Here is a 19,117-nt window from a genome sequence, read left to right on the forward strand (position 1 = left end):
TGGGGGTAGAGAGAGAGGGGAGAAAGATGAGCGAGACACAGCAGTGGAAATTGTGGGGGAAAAGGGAACGGCCATGTGGACAGTTAGGGAGGAGTGGGAGGTGGAGAGAGGAAGAGTAGAGCAAGGGTGAGAAAGTTAATGGAATGTTGGCCTTCATGACAGGAGGAGTTGAGAATAGGAGCATAGAGGTCCTTCTGCAGTTGTACAGGGCCCTAGTGAGACCGCACCTGAGTACTGTGTGCAGTTTTTGGTCTCCAAATTTGAGGAAGGATATTCTTGCTATTCAGGGTGTGCAGCGTAGGTTTACTATGTTAATTCCCAGAATGGCGGACTTTCATATGTTGAAAGACTGGAGCGACTAGGCTTGTATACACTGTAATTTAGAAGATGAGAGGGATCTTATTGAAACGTATAAGATTATTAAGGGTTGGACACGTTAGAGCAGGAAACATGTTCCCAATGTTGGGGAGTCCAGAACAAGGAGCCACAGTTTAAGAATAAGGGGTAGGCCATTAGAACCGGAGATGAGATTTTTTTTTTACCCCAGAGAGTTGTGAATCTGTGGAATTCTCTGCCTCAGAAGGCATGAGGCCATTCCAGGGGGAAAGGCGCGGCAATGGCCGGGCGTTGGTGGACTTGGAGGCCGAGGCCTGTGCTGGTCTGCCCTCGATCCCCTGTCCCCCCGCCTCTCCCCGGCCGGCTCAGCATCCTTCCCCACGCTGCCCAGAGTGTAACGTCATCCGTTAGGCTCCCTCCCTCCCTCCCTCCCTCCCTCCCTCCCTCCCTCCCTCCCTCCCTCCCTCCCCTCCCTCCCTCCTCCCTCCCTCCCTCCCTCCTCCCTCCCTCCCTCCCTCCCTCCACTCCCTCCCTCCCTCCCTCCCAACCACCTCCTCCCACCCCCCCCACCTCCCCCCCCCCAGTCCCCCCCCCCATCCCCCCCCACAGTGACCCCCCCCACAGTGTCCCCCCCCCAGGTCCCCCCCACAATGCCCCCCCCCCACAGTGACCCCCCCCCACAGTCCCCCCCCCACCGTCCCCCCCACAATCCCCCCCCCCCTATTCCCCCCCCTCATCCCCCCCCCTCCCCCCCCTCCCCCCCCCCCCTACACAATGTCCCCCACACAGTACCCCCCCCCCACAGTGACCCCTTATGATCACTACCACCTAATGGCTCTTTTACTCTCCAGAGATGCTGCACTGACCCGCTGAGTTACTCCAGTATTTTGTGTCAATCTTTGTGTAAACCGCATCTACAGTTCCTTCTTAAACTAAACTAAACCCTGTGTATACGGCCTGCACAGTATAGACCCACACTCTCTCCCCTCACCCACACTCTCTCCCCTCACCCACACTCCCCTCACCCACACTCCCCTCACCCACACTCTCTCCCTCACCCACACTCCCCTCACCCACACTCCCCTCACCCACACTCCCTCACCCACACTCCCCTCACCCACACTCCCCTCACCCACACTCCCCTCACCCACACTCCCCTCACCCACACTCCCCCTCACCCACACTCCCCTCACCACACTCCCGTCACCCACACTCCCCTCACCCACACTCCCCTCACCCTCACTCTCTCCCCTCACCCACGCTCCCCTCACCCACACTCCCCTCACCACACTCCCCTCACCACACCCCCCTTACCCACATCCTCTCCCCTCTCCCCTCGCCCTTTCCCCTCGCCCACACACTCTTCCCACACTGACACCCTCTCCTCTCCCACTATCCTCTCGCCCGTGCTCTCTCCCCTCGCCCACAGTCTCCCCAACTCCCCTCGCCCTCTCATCTCACTCGCCCCACACCCCGCGCCCTCACCCCCAACTCCCCGCGCTCTCTCCCCCCCACACCCCGCGCTCTCTCCCCAACTCCCCGCACCCTCTCCCCCCCACACCCCGCGCTCTCTCCCCCCAACTCCCCGCGCCCTCTCCCCCAAACCCCGCACTCTCTCCCCCCACACCCGCGCCCTCGCCACCCACTCCCCGCGCTCTCTCCCCCCCACCCCCGCGCTCTCTCCCCCCACACCCGCGCTCTCTCCCACTCACTCCCCGCGCTCTCTCCCCCCACACCCCGCTCTATCCCCCCCACTCCCTGCGCCCTCTCCCCCCAACTCCCCCCGCCCTCTCCCCCACTCCCCGCGCTCTCTCCCCCACTCCCTCGCCCTCTCCCCAACTCCCCCCGCCCTCTCCCCCGCCCTCTCCCCCAACTCCCCCCGCCCTCTCCCCCCACTCCCCCCGCCCTCTCCCCCAACTCCCCGCGCTCTCTCCCCCAACTCCCCGTGCTCTCTCCCCCAACTCCCCGTGCTCTCTCCCCCACTCCCCGTGCTCTCTCCCACCCACTCCCCTCGCCCTCTCCCCCCCACTCCCTCGCCCTCTCCCCCACACCCCGCGCTCTCTCCCCCACACACCCCTCGCCCTCTCCCCCACTCTCTCCCCCCACTCCCCTCGCCCTCTCCCCCCACACCCCTCGCCCTCTCCCCCCCACTCCCCTCGCCCTCTCCCCCCACTCCCCTCGCCCTCTCCCCCACACCCCGCGCTCTCTCCCCCCACACCCCTCGCCCTCTCCCCCCACTCTCTCCCCCCACTCCCCTCGCCCTCTCCCCCCACACCCCTTGCCCTCTCCCCCACTCTCTCCCACCTCTCCCCCCACTCTCTCCCCCCACTCCCCTCGCCCTCTCCCCCCACTCTCTCCCCCCACTCCCCTCGCCCTCTCCCCCCACTCTCTCCCCCCACTCCCCTCGCCCTCTCCCCCCACTCTCTCCCCCCACTCCCCTCGCCCTCTCCTCCCACTCTCTCCCACCACTCCCCTCGCCCTCTCCCCCCACTCTCTCCCACTACTCCCCTCACACTCTCCCCTCAGAGACTGGAAGCAACACATAGAGGAAAGCACAAAGTACTGGAGGAACTCAGCGGGTCAGGCAGCATCTGTGGGGGGATTGGACAGTCGATGTTTGAGTTATGACCACTGTCCCACTGAAACGCCGATCACCTGACCAGGCTCACTTCCCAGTACACAATCTCCTCTGGTCCCTTCTCCACAAACTGTTTCAAGAAACCCTCCTGGATGCATCCACAAAGGATGTCCCAGTCAATACTGTAGAAATTAAAGTGCTGCATGGAAATAAATCCACTTCAGCCCTTGCGTATCAGTACATCCACGAACCGTGCCCTGACTCTCCTTCCCTTCAGATTCCCTTGACCCAACCTGTACCTTTCCCTCAACCCCTCCAATTGCTGATGTGCTGTCCAGATGCTGCAACTCATAACTGGTGCTATGACAACATTTAAAAGGCATTTGGACAGATATGTGGGTGGATAAAAGCATAAGAAACAGGAGCAGAATTAGGCCATTCAGTTCCTTGAGTCCGCTCAACCATTTAATCGTGGCTGATCTATTGTTCCCTCTCAAACCCGTCTCTTGCCTTTTCCCTGGAACCTTTGACGCCCTTACTAATCAAGAATCTATCAATCTCCGCTTTTAAAATTCCCAATGGCTCTGCCTCCATGAATTCCACAGATTCACCACCCTCTGGCTAAAGACAGAAAGGAAAGGTTTTGATGGATTCCAGCAGGGGGCGCCGCACGACTGCTGCCTCGCCCACTGTCTGTCTGTCCTTTTCAAACCCTTTTTGTTATTTTTGGTAAGTTTTGCAAGTTTGTGTAAATGTTTTCTGGTTTGTTTTATTTGGGGTGGGGGAGGGGGTCAGGGGAAACCTTTTTTCAATCTCTTACCTTGCTGGAGATGCGATTGTTTTCCGGATCGTATCTCCGGTCGCTCTGCGGCCTAACACTGTGGAGCTGGAGACCTTGCCTGGGACTGACTTTGAGCCTCACCGCGGGGCCTGGACTTACCATCTGAGCGTGCGTTCCTTGCCTGGGATTGACGCTCCAATGAACACCATGAAGGAGCTCGCAGTCTCAGGGTGAGACCAGTTGGGAGCTCCGAGCTGCATGAGGTTCGACTGGTCCTGACCCGGGGTAGATCACCGGTGCGGGGGAGCTGAGGAAGGCCTGCTGCCAGCTACGGGTGTCAAGATTGTCCCGTCAACGGAAGGTTAGAAGCCCCCGACCGCTGGAGGACAAAGAAGGGAGAGATTGAACTTTTTGTCGCCTTCCATCACAGAATGTGGAGGAGTCACTGCAGTGGATGTTATGTTCAAAAGTATTTTGTGTGTCCTGTTGCTTTTTATTGTTATGACTGTAAGGCAAATGAAGTTCCTCGTATGTTGCAAAACATACTTGGCTAATAGAGGGTGATTGTGTGATTGTGATATGGGCCAATGGCAGGCAGGCAGGTGGGACTAATGAACCGCTGTGGGGAGAGAACACAGGAGGGAGGGAGGGGCCGGCGTACTTTGTAACTTTGTCCGTGCCGTGGGTTGTCACTATTTGCATACCTAGGGTATACAAGCAAATAATTTCAATGTGCCTTGTCACATGTGACAATAAAGTTTTCCATTCCATTCCATGTAGATGGAACATCTTGGTCTGCATTGGAAAGTGCGGCTGAAGGACCTTTTTCCATGCTGTGTGATTCAGAATCATTGACAGAATGATTCACAACCTACTGCCTGATCCCATGTTTATAAAGTAAGTGTAAGTGCACTGATGCAACTTCCTGGTGTGGTAGTGAAGCCTGATACGATCGTGGTGTTTGAAGCTTTTGGATAGGCTAGTGGATATGCAGGGCAAGGAGGGATATGGATCACATGTAGGCAGAGGAGATCAGTTTAACCTGGCATCATGCTCAGCATGGACATTGTGGGCCAAGGGGCCTGTTCCTGTGCTGTTCGATATCCCATCAGCAGGGCAGGGACCAGTGCTGGCCGGTGGGATTAGGATATAAACCGTGCACCCAGTAACCAAACGACTTCCGTTATGCTGTAGATTTTCCATGAATTTATTACAAACAATCCATGAACATATTTGATTGACGTTGCCACACTGAGCGGCAGACAGGTTTGCAAAGCAAAGCGTGCTGTTGAGCCAAAACCAAAGAGGCCGACGTCAGGCAACGCCGTGGTAGTAGGAGACTCCATTGTGAGAGGTACGGACAGGGGTTTCTGCGGCAACAGGCGGGATTCAAGGATGGTGTGCTGCCTCCCTGGTGCCAGGATCCAGGATGTCACGGACAGAGTGCAGGAAATCCTCAAGGGCGAAGGTGAACAGCCAGAAGTGGTAGTGCATGTTGGCACAAACGACATCGGAAAGAAGGGGATGGATGTTCTGCAGCGTGACTTTAGAGAGCTCGGAAAAATGCTGAAAAGCAGGACCTCCAGGGTGGTTATCTCCAGTTTGCTTCCAGTTCCTCGTGCTGGTGAGGGCAGGAACAGGGAGATACGGGACCTGAATGTGTGGCTGATGAGCTGGTGCAGGGGGCAGGGATTTAGATTCTTAGACCACTGGGATCTGTTTGGGGTAAGGGGGAATTGTACAAAAGGGACGGATTGCACCTTAACAGGTGGAGTCCAGCATTCTGGCAGGCAGGTTTGCCACTGCTACATGGGTGGTTTTAAACTAAATAGGGTGGGGGGGTGTCAAATGGGATAGTCAAGGATGGAGTTAAAGGGAAAGAGAATAAAGAGATAGATAATGACCCCAGAATAAACGGGAAAGAAAGCTGACAAAGGGATAGGAGAGAATGGCCAAGTGTAAGAGGGATCGATGTGAAAGGTGAGATGAGTAAGGAATTAAAAGTATTGTATATGAATGCGCGAAGTATAAGAAGTAAAGTAGATGAGTTTGAGGCTCAGTTAGAGGTTGGTAGATATGACATTGTGGGGATTACAGAGACATGGCTGCAGGAGGATCGGGCCTGAGAACTTAATATTCAGGGTTATAGAAAGGACAGGCAGGTGGGCAGAGGCAGTGGGGTAGCTCTGTTGGTGAGGGACGAAATTCAGACCCTTGCAAGGGGTGACAGACTGACGAGGTAGAGTCACTGTGGATCGAGTTGAGGAATTGTAAAGGTAAGAAGACACTAATTGGAGTTATCTACAGACCCCCAAATAGTAGCCCTGATATAGGGTGTAAGTTGCAGCAGGAGTTAAAGCTGGCATGTAACAAAAGTAATGCCACTGTGGTGATGGGGGATTTCAATATACAGGTAGACTGGGAAAATCATGTTGGTTCTGGACCCCAAGAAAGAGAGTTTGTAGAGTGCCTCTGAGATGGATTCTTAGAGCAGCTTGTGCTGGAGCCTACCAGAGAGAAGGCAATTCTGGATTTAGTGTTGTTCAATGAACCAGATTTGATAAGAGAACTCGAGGTAAAGGAACCGCTTGGAGGTAGTGATCATAATATGATTAGTTTTAATCTGCAATTTGAGAGGGAGAAGGTTAAATCAGAAGTGTCAGTGTTGCAGTTGAACAAAGGGGACTATGAAGGCATGAGAGAGGAGCTGGCCAAGGTCGACTAGAAAGGGATCCTAACAGGAATGATGGTGGAACAGCAATGGCAGGAATTTCTGGGCATAATCCGGAAGATGCAGGATCATTTCATTCCAAAGAAGAAGAAAGATTCTAAGGGGAGTAAGAGGCAACCGTGGCTGACAAGGGAAGTTAGGGATGGAATAAAACTAAAAGAAAAGAGGTATAACACAGGAAAGAGTAGCTGGAAGCCAGAGGATTAGGAAACTTTCAAAGGACAACAGAAGGTAACAAAACAGGCAATACGGGCTGAAAAGATGAAGTACGAGGGGAAGCTGGCCAAGAATATAAAGAAAGACAGTAAAAGCTTCTTTAGTTATGTTAAGAGAAAAAGATTAGCAAAGACAAATGTGGGTCCCTTGAAGGCAGACACGGGTGAAATTATTATGGGTAACAAGGAAATGGCAGAAGAGTTGAACAGGTACTTTGGATCTGTCTTCACTAAGGACGACACAAACAATCTCCCAGCTGTACTAGAGGACAGAGGATCTTGGGGGATAGAGGAATTGAAAGAAATTTGCATTAGGCGAGAAATAGTGTTGGGTAGACTGATGGGACTGAAGGTTGATAAATCCCCAGGGCCTGATGGTCTGCATCCCAGGGTACTCAGGGAGGTGGCTCTCGAAATAGTGGATGCATTGGTGATCATTTTCCAATGTTCAATAGATTCAGGATCAGTTCCTGTGGATTGGAGGGTAGCTAATGTTATCCCACTTTTCAAGAAAGGAGTGAGAGAGAAAACGGAGAATTACAGACCAGTTAGCCTGACATCGGTGGTGGGAAAGATGCTGGAGTCAATTATTAAAGAGGTAATAAAGGTTAATTTGGATAGCAGTAAAAGGATAAGTCCACGTCAGCATGGATTTATGAAAGAGAAATCATGCTTGACTAATCTGGAATTTTTTGAGGATGTGACAAGTAAAATGGATGAAGGGGAGCCAGTGGATGTAGTGTATCTAGACTTTCAGAAAGCCTTTGATAAGGTCCCACAAGGGAGATTGGTGAGCAAAATTAGAGCACATGGTATTGGGGGTAGGGTGTTGACATGGATAGAGAATTGGCTGGCAGACAGGAAGCAAAGAGTAGGAGTAAACGGGTCCTTTTCAGAATGGCAGGCAGTGGCGAGTGGAGTGTCGCAAGGCTCGGTGTTGGGGCCGCAACTATTTACCATGATTTGGATGAAGGAATTAGAAATAACACTTGCAACTTTGCGGATGACACAAAGCTATGTGTCACAGGCAGTGTGAACTGTGAAGAGGATGTTAGGAGGTTGCAAGGTGACCTGGGGACAGGTTAAGTGAGTGGGCAGATGCATGGCAGATGCAGTATAATATAGATAAATGTGAGGTTATCCACTTTGGCGGCAAAAACAAGGAGGCAGATTATTATCTCAATGGTGTCAGGTTAGATAAGGGGGAAGTGCAGCGAGACCTGGGTGTCCTTGTACACCAGTCACTGAAAGTTGGCGTGCAGGTACAGCAGGCAATGAAGAAAGTTGAAGAAAGTTGGCCTTTATAACGAGAGGATTTCAGTATAGGAGTAAAGAGGTTCTTCTGCAGTCGTAGAACCCTAGTAAGACCACATCTGGAGTATTGTGTACAGTTTTGGTCTCCTAATTTGAGGAAGGACAACCTTGTAATTGAGGCAATGCAGCGTAGGTTCACGAGATTGATCCCTGGGATGGCGGGACTGTCATATGAGGAAAGATTGAAAAGACTGGGCTTGTATTCACTGGAGTATTGAAGGATGAGAGGGGATCTTATAGAGACATATAAAATTATAAAAGGACTGGACAAGCTAGATGCAGGAAAAACGTTCCCAATGTTGGGAGAGTTCAGAACCAGGGGCCACAGTCTTAGAATAAAGGGGAGGCCATTTAAAACTGAGGTGTGAAGGAACGTTTTCACACAGAGTTGTGAATCTGTGGAATTCTCTGCCATAGAGGGACGTGGAGGCCAAATCACTGGATGAATTTAAGAGAGAGTTAGATAGAGCTCTAGGGGCTAGTGGAATCAAGGGATATGGGGAGAAGGCAGGCACGGGTTACTGATTGTGGATGATCAGCCATGATCACAATGAATGGCGGTGCTGGGTCAAAGGGCCAAATGGCTTCCTCCTGCACCAATTTTCTATGTTTCTATGTAACAATTACACAATATGCAGAGTATGAAAACATCTTTTAAATGAAGGATAATTGGATACATCGATATTTTCAACATATAAGTAAACAAAGAAGACAGATTCAGTTTCCAGGAACATATTATCAGTGAAATTATTTGCGGAAGATGTGTCACCACCTCCCATCAGGTAGGTAAGCAGGAGTGGGTTATAAATGTTGGTCGTGCATCTCATGAGATGGACGATACAAGTAGAAGGACCAAAGAACTGTGCTCATCTCCTTGTACTGTCTGTACATCTTCGACACGTCATTGTACCTGTCCCCCCCTGACTCACTGCCACGTCAGTTTGACCATCGATATAAATGTGTTTTCTGCCTAGTTGCTGTGAGGGGTGGAAACTGCTTTCCATGGGATCATTTAGTCAGTGGCTCCCCCTCCCTGCTGCACTCTGTGAGCCCGCAGTGGGAGAGGTGTGGAGTGGGGGCATGAACTCTGACTACAGTGGGGTGGGGATAAATGTGATGGGGGTGCAGAGTTTGCATTTCTTGAACTGGTGTCTGGTCTTCAGGCAGTAGAAGCGTCTTTCCCCTCTCCACACGGCCCTCCCCGGTTTCAGGCAGTAGCGCGCACTCTGGTTATGATGGGACCTGCTTCTCTTCCTCCCAGGAGCAGCTGAAATAAAGAAAGCCGGTGCAGGTGTCAGTGGCAGAGCAGAGAGCAGCAGGTTGCACCAATCATGCCCAGATTTGTAACCCTTATCACTAACAGAGAGTCATGCTGTATGGGAACATGCCCTTCAGCCCAAATCATCCATGCTGACCTAGACTGTTAGTCCGATTTACTCACATTTGTCAGACTAGGACCTTATTCCAAGGAGTGCAGGAGACTATAAAATCATGAGGGGAATAGATAGGGTGAAGGAATAATCTTTACCCCAGAGTGGGGGAATCAAGAACTAGAGGAAATAGGTTTAAAGTCAGAGGGGAAGGGTTTAATGAGAATCTGAGGGGCATTTTTACCCACGGTGGTGGGTACATGGAATGAGCTGCCAGAGGACAGGTACAATAACAACATTTAAAAGACAGGTACATGAATAGGAAACGTTTGGAAGGCTATGAGTCAAACATAGGCAAGTGGACCTGGATTGCATTGGTACCTTGGTATCATGGATGTTGGGCTGAAGGGCCTGTTTTCGGTCCGCTGTGACTGTAAATCTACACATAGATTCAGAGCCGTGATGGGCTGTCTGCCTAGTAATCTCACTCCACCACTTAATTAGATCATGGCTAATCTGAAAAGAGCCTCAACTGTGCATTCCCATCCACCCACAGAAATCCCTCATCCTCTGCTTATCAAGTCCTTATCTACCTCTACTGTAGAAATATTCAGACTCTCCATCCATTGCCCTTTAGGAAGAGAGTTTCAACGATTCACAACCCTGTGAAGGAACAAATTCACCTCATCTCCATCTTAAAAGTTTGACCTTAAAACCAATGGTGGAACAACCTAATTTGGGGAAGACAGACAAGACAAGGAAACACAGTACATGTCAGGATAGTAAAAATGATAGAGCGATTTTACAGCCCATGTCCAAAATTGGAGGACAGATAGACAAAAATGTGGGTGAGGACCAGGGGAACTCTATCGGTGGGGAGGGGGTCAGGGAATGATGTGTTGCATGTGGAGGTTGGTTGGTGAAAGGTTAGGACCAGAGGAAGTCTGTCTCTGACCTCTGTGGAGGGAACAGTCTCCTGCAGTTTGCTCTTTGCTCCATGAAAATGACTGGCCTCTCTTGTTTTGAGCCATAAATGGATAAATACAGGTGGTTCTGCTACAGTGGGTATTTCAATAACGTGACTGATGAATTAAACAACACTATTTGCATTGTAATCCCTTCTATTGACACGTGCAATGGTACTCCATTTTAAACAGCATTTTTAGTTTGCAGTAACAAAAATAAACTTATTGCAATTGAAAAGACCAACATTTTTTAAATACGGCTGGAAAATAACATTGTTACTGTGAGTAAAAAACTATCTTGCCTCTCAACCACTTTCCTGCATTGATACAAATGCTTTTAATAACACGATTTTCGATAACTCGGGTTTCTTAGTATGGCAACTATCGTGTTGAAACAGAAAGACGTGGGCTGTCATCAGGAGTTCAATATCGCATCTAGTTGTGACCCCACCACCCCCCCACCCAGAGAGTGTGCCACATCCACTGGAGGTGTCACACAGGGGCTACTACAACATCTCATCCCAAACGCACCCTCTCTGATACTTCTTCACTGCTGTAGAGGGGAGCAAAACCGGATCATGGGCACAAACTACTTGTTGCCACAAGGTGATGGTGTGTTTCACACTGAACCACATCCAGAATCAGGCAGTCCAACATCAGAAGTGGGACCTGTGAGCTCAGTTAATTTGACCATGTTGCTAATAACACCAGAGTTGTGGGTTCACTTTGCAGCTTTCAGATGAGAGGGGCAACATTTTTGGCAACACAATGGGGCAGCTGGTAGAGCTGCTGCCTCGCAGTGCCGGAGTGCTACAGGTGCTGTCTGTGTGGAGTTTCAATGTTCTCTCTGGGACCGTGGCTTTCCTCTGGCTTCCTCCCACATCCCAAAGATGTGTAGGTTTGTAGGTTGCCTCTGTAAATTGCTCCTAGTGTGTCGGGAGTAAATGGGAAAGTGGGATAACATAGAACTAGCATGACTGGGTGGTCGGTGGGACTCGGTGGGCCAAAGGACTTGTTTCCATGCTGTATCATTCGATCAAATTCAATCAATCATCGTCCCCCAAGTACATTGCGTTCACCATTGACCCGTGCACTGTGATGAGGATTACCTGCACTCCATTTCCCACTGATGACCGCTCCGGCCTTCTGACAGCGGCACTGGTTCCCAGTTCCATCCTTGCGTTGCTGCAACTTCAGTCCCAACTCGAGATGAGCATCTGCTTGGAACCAGATCATTGGAATGATGTAGGGGCGTTGAAGTGGGGACAATGAAGCAGTGAGCTCACCCCTGCATGGCCAGTGGGATATCACTGCTGCCTTTCCCCTTCTACTTCAACAGTTCCACTTGCTGCATTGACTGGTGCTGGGTTGTCCTTTCTCCAGTGCTACTGTTCCCTTGTTCAATATAAAGCCTGCTTTGAGGCATCCCCCACGGCTACCCTATCTGTGCCTCTCATCATTTTATATACTTCCATCAGGTCTGTGCTGCAGAGAAAACAATCTAAGTCTGTTCAACCTCTCGTTACAGGTAATAGCTGCCTCAGCCCCCCCCCCCCCCCCCCCCCCCCCCCCCCCCACATTCACCCGTGTGTTTGTGTGCATGCCCGGTTGTGTGTGCTTGTGTGTATGCATGTGTGTATATGTGTGTGTGCATGTGTGTACGAGCATGCGTGTGTGTGTGTATATGTGCGTGTGTGCGTGCATGCGTGTGCATGCTGTGTGTGTGTATGTGCATGTGTGGAGGTGTGTGTGTTTATGTGTGTGGAGGTGTGTGTGTTTGTATGTGTGTGCATGTGTGTGCTATGTTCATGTGTGTGTGTGTGTGTGCGTGTGTGTGCATGTGTGCTGCAGCGTGTGTGTGCATGGATGTGTATGTGTATGTATCTATATGTCCTGTCAGTACGTTGACAGTTCCCGTGTCTACCTGTTCTGCTTTGACACCTCACTTGGCTGGCCCTCTTCTGATAGTTACCACGTTTAACTGGTTTGACATTCCTGTGTTTTTCTCCCCTCTGGTTTAACAGTTTCCACACTTGGATTGTTTCTATGAGCATCCCTACCTTTACAGACACAGTTGTTCCCGTCACCTCTGGCCTCCTTCCTGTTGCTCACTTCCTTGTTCTCTTCCTGTTCTGCTGCATCTGAAATACGAGGTTTATTTGTAAGACTTCAAAACCCGGTCCTTGTGATTCTTCTGCCTTGTGATGGTGTGGTCAGACTGGCGAGAGGATGGATGGGAGGGTTCGACCACTTTTATTGGAAATATATCCCTATATCGCAGTTAGGGGAAGTAGAGCTGAGAGGTTCACTGATCTGCCCGACTTCAGTCATTGACCCTCCGGTACAGACCAGGACAGGCTGAGAAAGGGGGAGAGGGGAAAAGAGGGAGGGGAGGGTGGAGGGCGGAGGGCGGAGGGCGGAGGGCGGAGGGCGGAGAGGAGAGGAGAGTGCTGCACCAATGCAGGAGAGGTTTGGGCCCAACGGGTCCACTTGGTCTAATATTTAAATAAAACACGGGGGCGTCGAGTCGCCATGGAGACGCGTGGTTAAACCAGAGCATTTAACTCAACCATTCAGATCCTCTGCAAACGATGATATCTAACATGCCAGAAGATGCTCCAACCATTGACTCCATCTGCACTTCATGCTGTCTCGGGAAAGCCACCAACAAAATCAAGGATCATTCACAGACTGGTTATTCCCTTTTCTTCTCCCTCCCCTTGGCCAGAAGATACAAAAGCTTCAATGCACAGACCACCAGACTCAGGAACAGTTTCTTCCCCTCTGTTATCAGACTCCTGAACTGGCCTCCTATAAGCTAGGGTCTGGTCCTGATCTTCCAACCTACCTCGTTGTGGACCTTGAACATTTCTCTGTAACTGATGCAATAAGGCTACACCATTCTATGCTGTACTTCTCCCTTTGCTTGCCCTGTTGATCTTGCTTGTTGCCTGATTGTACTCGTGCAGAGTGTGATTTGTCTGGATAGCACAGAAACAAAGTATTTCTCTGTACCTCGGTACTCGTGACAATAATAAACCTGGACCAAAGTCAGCCCTTTAGCTGTGCTGAAGGAAGATAAATCATTTTGAACATTCCTAATGATGGTCACATCCCACAAATGAGAAGACATTTCAGTTTTCCAACACCAAGGCTGAATAAGCATCGGTTTTGTTTTGTTTCTAAACAAGGAATTGTAAAAAGCCGCTGATCCTACCTGCGTGGAAGGCAGAACTTGCAATCAAGGCCAGGGCGACCAACAAGGTATAAAGTTGCATCTCTGGGGCGCCGGGACGGTGAGTTGAACCCTCGGAGTGTTGGACTTATATCCCACCTCTATGCCGTCATGCATATCCCTGACAGCTCTGCTCATGCTGAGACTCGAGCACAGGAGTCTGTCAGAGCCCCTGCCCACACAGAGCAAGGAACAACACGTCCTGGAGGCTGCTGCGCTCAGTGGTGGTGTCCTCTCACTCAACCGAAAGTCATCTCCCCCATCACAGGGAGTTTCCAAGACCAGGGAGATCATAGAACAGTACAGCACAGGAACAGGCCCCCACAATGTCCATGTTGTCAAGTGAACTGAGTTGAATGATCAGCCATGATCATATTGAATGGCGGTGCGTACAGGCTCGAAGGGCCGAATGGCCTATTCCTGCACCTATTTTCTATGTTTTCTATGTTTCTATGAAACTGATCTTCTCTGCCTGCAGGTGATCCATTTCCCTCCATTCCCTGCATGTCAATGTCCCTCTCAAACACCACGATGGTATCTGCCTCCACCATCACCCCCGGCAGCACATTCCAGGCACACACCACCCTCTGTATAGACCTCCCAACATTTGATTTTACAAATTCATAATTTTGATGTCCAAAATTCAGAATTTTACATCAAAATCCATAATATGGCATAAAAGTATTGCAACGTTTCAGCAAAAAAAAAGTATGCACTCCAAATGCGTGTAAGTGTTGCGCTACATTCACGTGTGAAAAATGACTATAGTTCTTGGACTACATGTACAATGTCAGGCCTATCATGAGTATATTCTGCTATTTATACAAAGGTTATTGAACAGAGATACTTTTTACAACACAAAGAAAAAATTGCTTTGATTTGTTTTTTCTATTTTGCTTTGTATTGAATAAAAGAACAACGGTCATAAAATGTATGACTAAGTTATGAAGAGTTTGATGTAAAACTGCACAAACTAATTTCATTGATGACATACTTGCTCCAGTGGTCTTCAACAGCAAATCACAAGGGTCCATGTTCCCCCCACCCCCCCACTACACTCCCCCCCACCCCCACTCCCACTCTACTCCCACTCCCCCATCCCTCCCCCCTGCTCCCCTCCCCTCCGTTTCCCCCCCACCTCCACCCCCACCTCCACTCCCCCCTCCCCCAATCTCCCACCCCCACTCCCCTCCCGCCCCACTCCCCTCCCCACCCTCACTTCCCCCACCCCCTCCCTTCCTCCACCCCCCACCCCCACTCCCCCCTTCCCTCCCCCTCTCCCGCATCCCACCCCCCATTCACCCACCCCATCCCCTCTTAACATCAACGGGCCTCACGATAAGCAGCGAGGCCAGGCCAGCAGCGAGGCGAGATGAGGCCAGCGGCCAGGCCAGGCCAGAGGCCCACGGCGAGCGACGAGGCCAGCAGTGAGGCCAGACCAGCGGCGAGGACAGGCCAGGCCAGAGGCGAGGCGAGATGAGGCCAGCGGTGAGCGGCCCGGCCAGAGGCCCACGGCGAGCGACGAGGCCAGCAGCCAGGCCAGGCCAGCGGCGAAGTGAGGCTAGGCGAGTGGCGAGGCCAGGCCAGGAGGCCAGGCCAGCGGCGAGACGAGTGGTGGGGCGGGTCGAGGGGCAGGGCGAATGGCGAGGCATGTGTTTGCAGAAAAATGTGAGGCAAAAACGGAATGACGGAAATGAAATAAGGAAGCGGAAACTTTTATGCCAAATTCGGAAGGATTGGGAAGTCTGCCCTGTATAAAAAACCTGCCCTACGCATCTCCTTTGAACTTAGTCCCCTCTCGTCTTAAACTCTGCCCTCTGGTCTCTGACATTTCCACCCTGGGAAACAGGTTCTAACATTTTGCTCCAAAGAGGGAGCTTGCTGAGGGTAGGCAGGTGTCAGAGGTGGTCTGCAATCTTCATGTTGCATCAAACAGAGCAGGTCTGGGTGCAGCGACAGACAATACATCATCATTGCGTGGGTATGGAGTGTAAGAGTGAGGAAGTCTTGCTCTGATTGTGCGGGGCTTGCTCTGATTGTGCGGGGCTTGCTCCGATTGTGTGGGGCTTGCACTGATTGTGCGGGGCTTGCACTGATTGTGCGGGGCTTGCACTGATTGTGCTGGGCTTGCACTGATAGTGCGGGGCTTGCACTGATTGTGCAGGGCTTGCTTGTGCAGATTGTGCAGGGCTTGCACTGATTCTGCAGGGCATGCTATGATTGTGCAGGGCTTGCACTGATTGTGCAGGGCTTGCTTGTGCAGATTGTGCAGGGCTTGCACTGATTGTGCAGGGCTTGCACTGATTGTGCGGGGCTTGCACTGATTGTGCGGGGCTTGCACTGATTGTGCGGGGCTTGCACTGATTGTGCAGGGCTTGCACTGATTGTGTAGAGCTTGCTTGTGCAGATTGTGCGGGGCTTGCTCTAATTGTGCGGGGCTTGCACTGATTGTGCGGGGCTTGCACTGATCGTGCGGGGCTTGCACTGATTGTGCGGGGCTTGCACTGATTGTGTAGGGCTTGCTTGTGCAGATTGCGCGGGGCTTGCTCTGATTGTGCGGGGCTTGCTCTTATTGTGCGGGGCTTGCACTGATTGTGCGGGGCTTGCACTGATTGTGCGGGGCTTGCTTGTGCAGATTGTGCAGGGCTTGCACTGATTGTGCGGGGCTTGCACTGATTGTGCAGGGCTTGCTTGTGCAGATTGTGCGGGGCTTGCACTGATTGTGCGGGGCTTGCACTGATTGTGCGGGGCTTGCACTGATTGTGCGGGGCTTGCACTGATTGTGCGGGGCTTGCTTGTGCAGATTGTGCAGGGCTTGCCTGTGCAGAGTACATTGTTGGTTTTCTTGCATTTACCTTGGGGGCAGTTTGGAGAAGGTTCAAAGATTGATCCCAGGGGAATCCAACAGAGGGATCTGGGATCGTGGAGGATCCATTGGATGTTCTTGGAAACAAGGTCGTGGATCCTTGTACAGAACCAGCATGGATTCAGTGAGCCAAATTATCTCCGTCCATCTGGATACTTTGCAGTGAGTCTAAGGTGATTGTCTTGGACAAACTGTTCAGCAGGCTCGGTCTATTCCAAAGATACTAGAGGAGCAAGATGAACCACTCCGTCTAAATCGCCTGTACTAAAGTGTAGTGCGCAAAGGAGCGGAACGTTCGCCATTTTAGTAAGCAAACCCCGCCGCTCGCTCTGCCTCTCGCAGTGTAATCAGTGTTGTGGCGGAACAGTATGTGTGATGATACCATTAAAATGCAGAATACATCTCATCTATCAACTCACTTTTTTGTTATTTTCATTTTTTAATGTTTTCCCCCTGATTAATTTCTCCGATTCTATTATTTCTTACTGTTTCTGCCCATTTCCCTCCCACCCTTCCCCCCCAGCTCCCTCTTTTGTGCAGTTTCCCTTGTATTGCTCAAACACACACTCCGCACAAATTTAACATATATATATATATATATATGAATGTGTGTGTGTGTGTGTGTGTGTGTGTCTGTGTGTGTGTGTGTGTGTGTGTGTGTGTGTGTCTGTGTGTGTGTGTGTGTGTGTGTGTGTGTGTGTGTGTGTGTCTGTGTGTGTGTGTGTGTGTGTGTGTGTGTGTGTCTGTGTGTGTGTGTGTGTGTGTGTGTGTGTGTGTGTCTGTGTGTGTGTGTGTGTGTGTGTGTGTGTGTGTGTGTGTGTGTGTGTGTGTCTGTGTGTGTGTGTGTGTGTGTGTGTGTGTGTCTGTGTGTGTGTGTGTGTGTGTGTGTGAGAGGCAAGATAGAGATAAATAAATCTTAAAGTTCCTTCTCATGGATCAGAAGCAACTTTGATTTAAAGCAACATTTTATTTCTCTCTTCATCTTACTTTTCACACGATGTACATAAACCATAAAGGCGATTCGACCTTTATGGTTTATGTGTATGCACACACACACACATATATATATATAATCAGTCAAGCACACACTTCTCAGCACATGGTTTTCCCTATCATGATCACTGTTCGCTCACATACATTTCATTGGAGCCTACATTCGTATCAGTGACATCAAACGTATTTCCAGAAATCCTAATATTGTGAATAAAATAACTACAAACACATGTCAACATATTTTTTCATTCTTTTCATTCTATATTAGTGTAATATAATGTAATGCATACATACCCACACTGATACAGAAGTGCTAGCTTTAGACATGAATAATGTACATTACTACCATAGTTTAGTTTTGAATTTAACATGTAATTGAGGGGGTCGGTGCAATATCGCACTAACCCTCACTTTTGTGAAAAATGCGTTACATGCATTAACACCATCCTTACCCTACAACCTGTAAAAAAATCATATCTAAATTCAACCGATAAGTTGGTCAAATACATAGGCACCTTCTTGTTTTTTTTGTGAATTATGGATTTTTCAAATGTGAATATCTCATAAGAACACATTTGTGGGTTAACGGTATATTGCAACAAACTCCTCAATTTTAAAACTTCAAAAAAAGAACTTCATAAACAACGATAACACTTTATTTCTGTCATTCATGGTAAGATTTACATCATTTTGTGTGCGAGATATACAGGGTTGCACTGTTTCACATATCAGCTAACCAATGAAAAGACCAGGTCCTGATTTATACCAGCTCTTCACCTTCCCCCCCTTGTCTGAAGAAGGGTCCCAACCTGAAACATCACCCATCCTTTTTCTCCAGATATGCTGCCTGACCCGGTGATTTACTCCAACACTGTGTCTAATTGAATTGGATTCATGCTTCTGTACCACAATAGACAATAGACAATAGGTGCAGGAGGAGGCCATTTGGCCCTTCGAGCCAGCACCGCCATTCAATGTGATCATGGCTGATCATTCTCAATCAGTACCCCGTTCCTGCCTTCTCCCCATACCCCCTGACTTCACTATCCTTAAGAGCTCAGGCAGCATATGGTTGTCCATTCTCTCTACACCTCCATCCCCCACAAGGTTGGTCTTGAAGCCCTCTGTTTCATCCTCAACCATAGAACCAGCCAATCTCTATCTACTAACACTCTCCCCCGCCTAGCAGAGCTGGTTCTTACCCTCAACAACTTCTCCTTTGACTCCTCCCACTTCCTCCAAACCCGAGGCGTAGCTATGGGCACCCGCATGGGCCCTAGCTAGGCCTGCCTCTTTTTCGGGTACGTCGAACAATCCCTGTTCCAGGCGTACACTGGCCCCATCCCCCAACTCTACCTCTGCGACATTGACGACTGCATTGGTGCTACCTCTTGTACCCGTGCAGAACTCACTGACTTCAGACTGAAGGATGATAAATCCCCAGGGCCTGATGGTCTGCATCCCAGGGTCCTCAGGGAGGTGGCTCTAGAAATAGTGGACGCATTGGTGATCATTTTCCAATGTTCAATAGATTCAGGATCAGTTCCTGTGGATTGGAGGATAGCTAATGTTATCCCACTTTTCAAGAAAGGAGCGAGAGAGAAAACGGGGAATTACAGACTAGTTAGCCTGACTTCGGTGGTGGGAAAGATGCTGGAGTCAATTATTAAAGAAGTAATAATGGTGCATTTGGATAGCAGTAAAATGATAAGTCCAAGTCAGCATGGATTTAT

Source organism: Rhinoraja longicauda, chromosome 6 (genome assembly GCF_053455715.1).
Source record: "Rhinoraja longicauda isolate Sanriku21f chromosome 6, sRhiLon1.1, whole genome shotgun sequence".
In the NCBI taxonomy this organism is placed as follows: domain Eukaryota; kingdom Metazoa; phylum Chordata; class Chondrichthyes; order Rajiformes; family Arhynchobatidae; genus Rhinoraja; species Rhinoraja longicauda.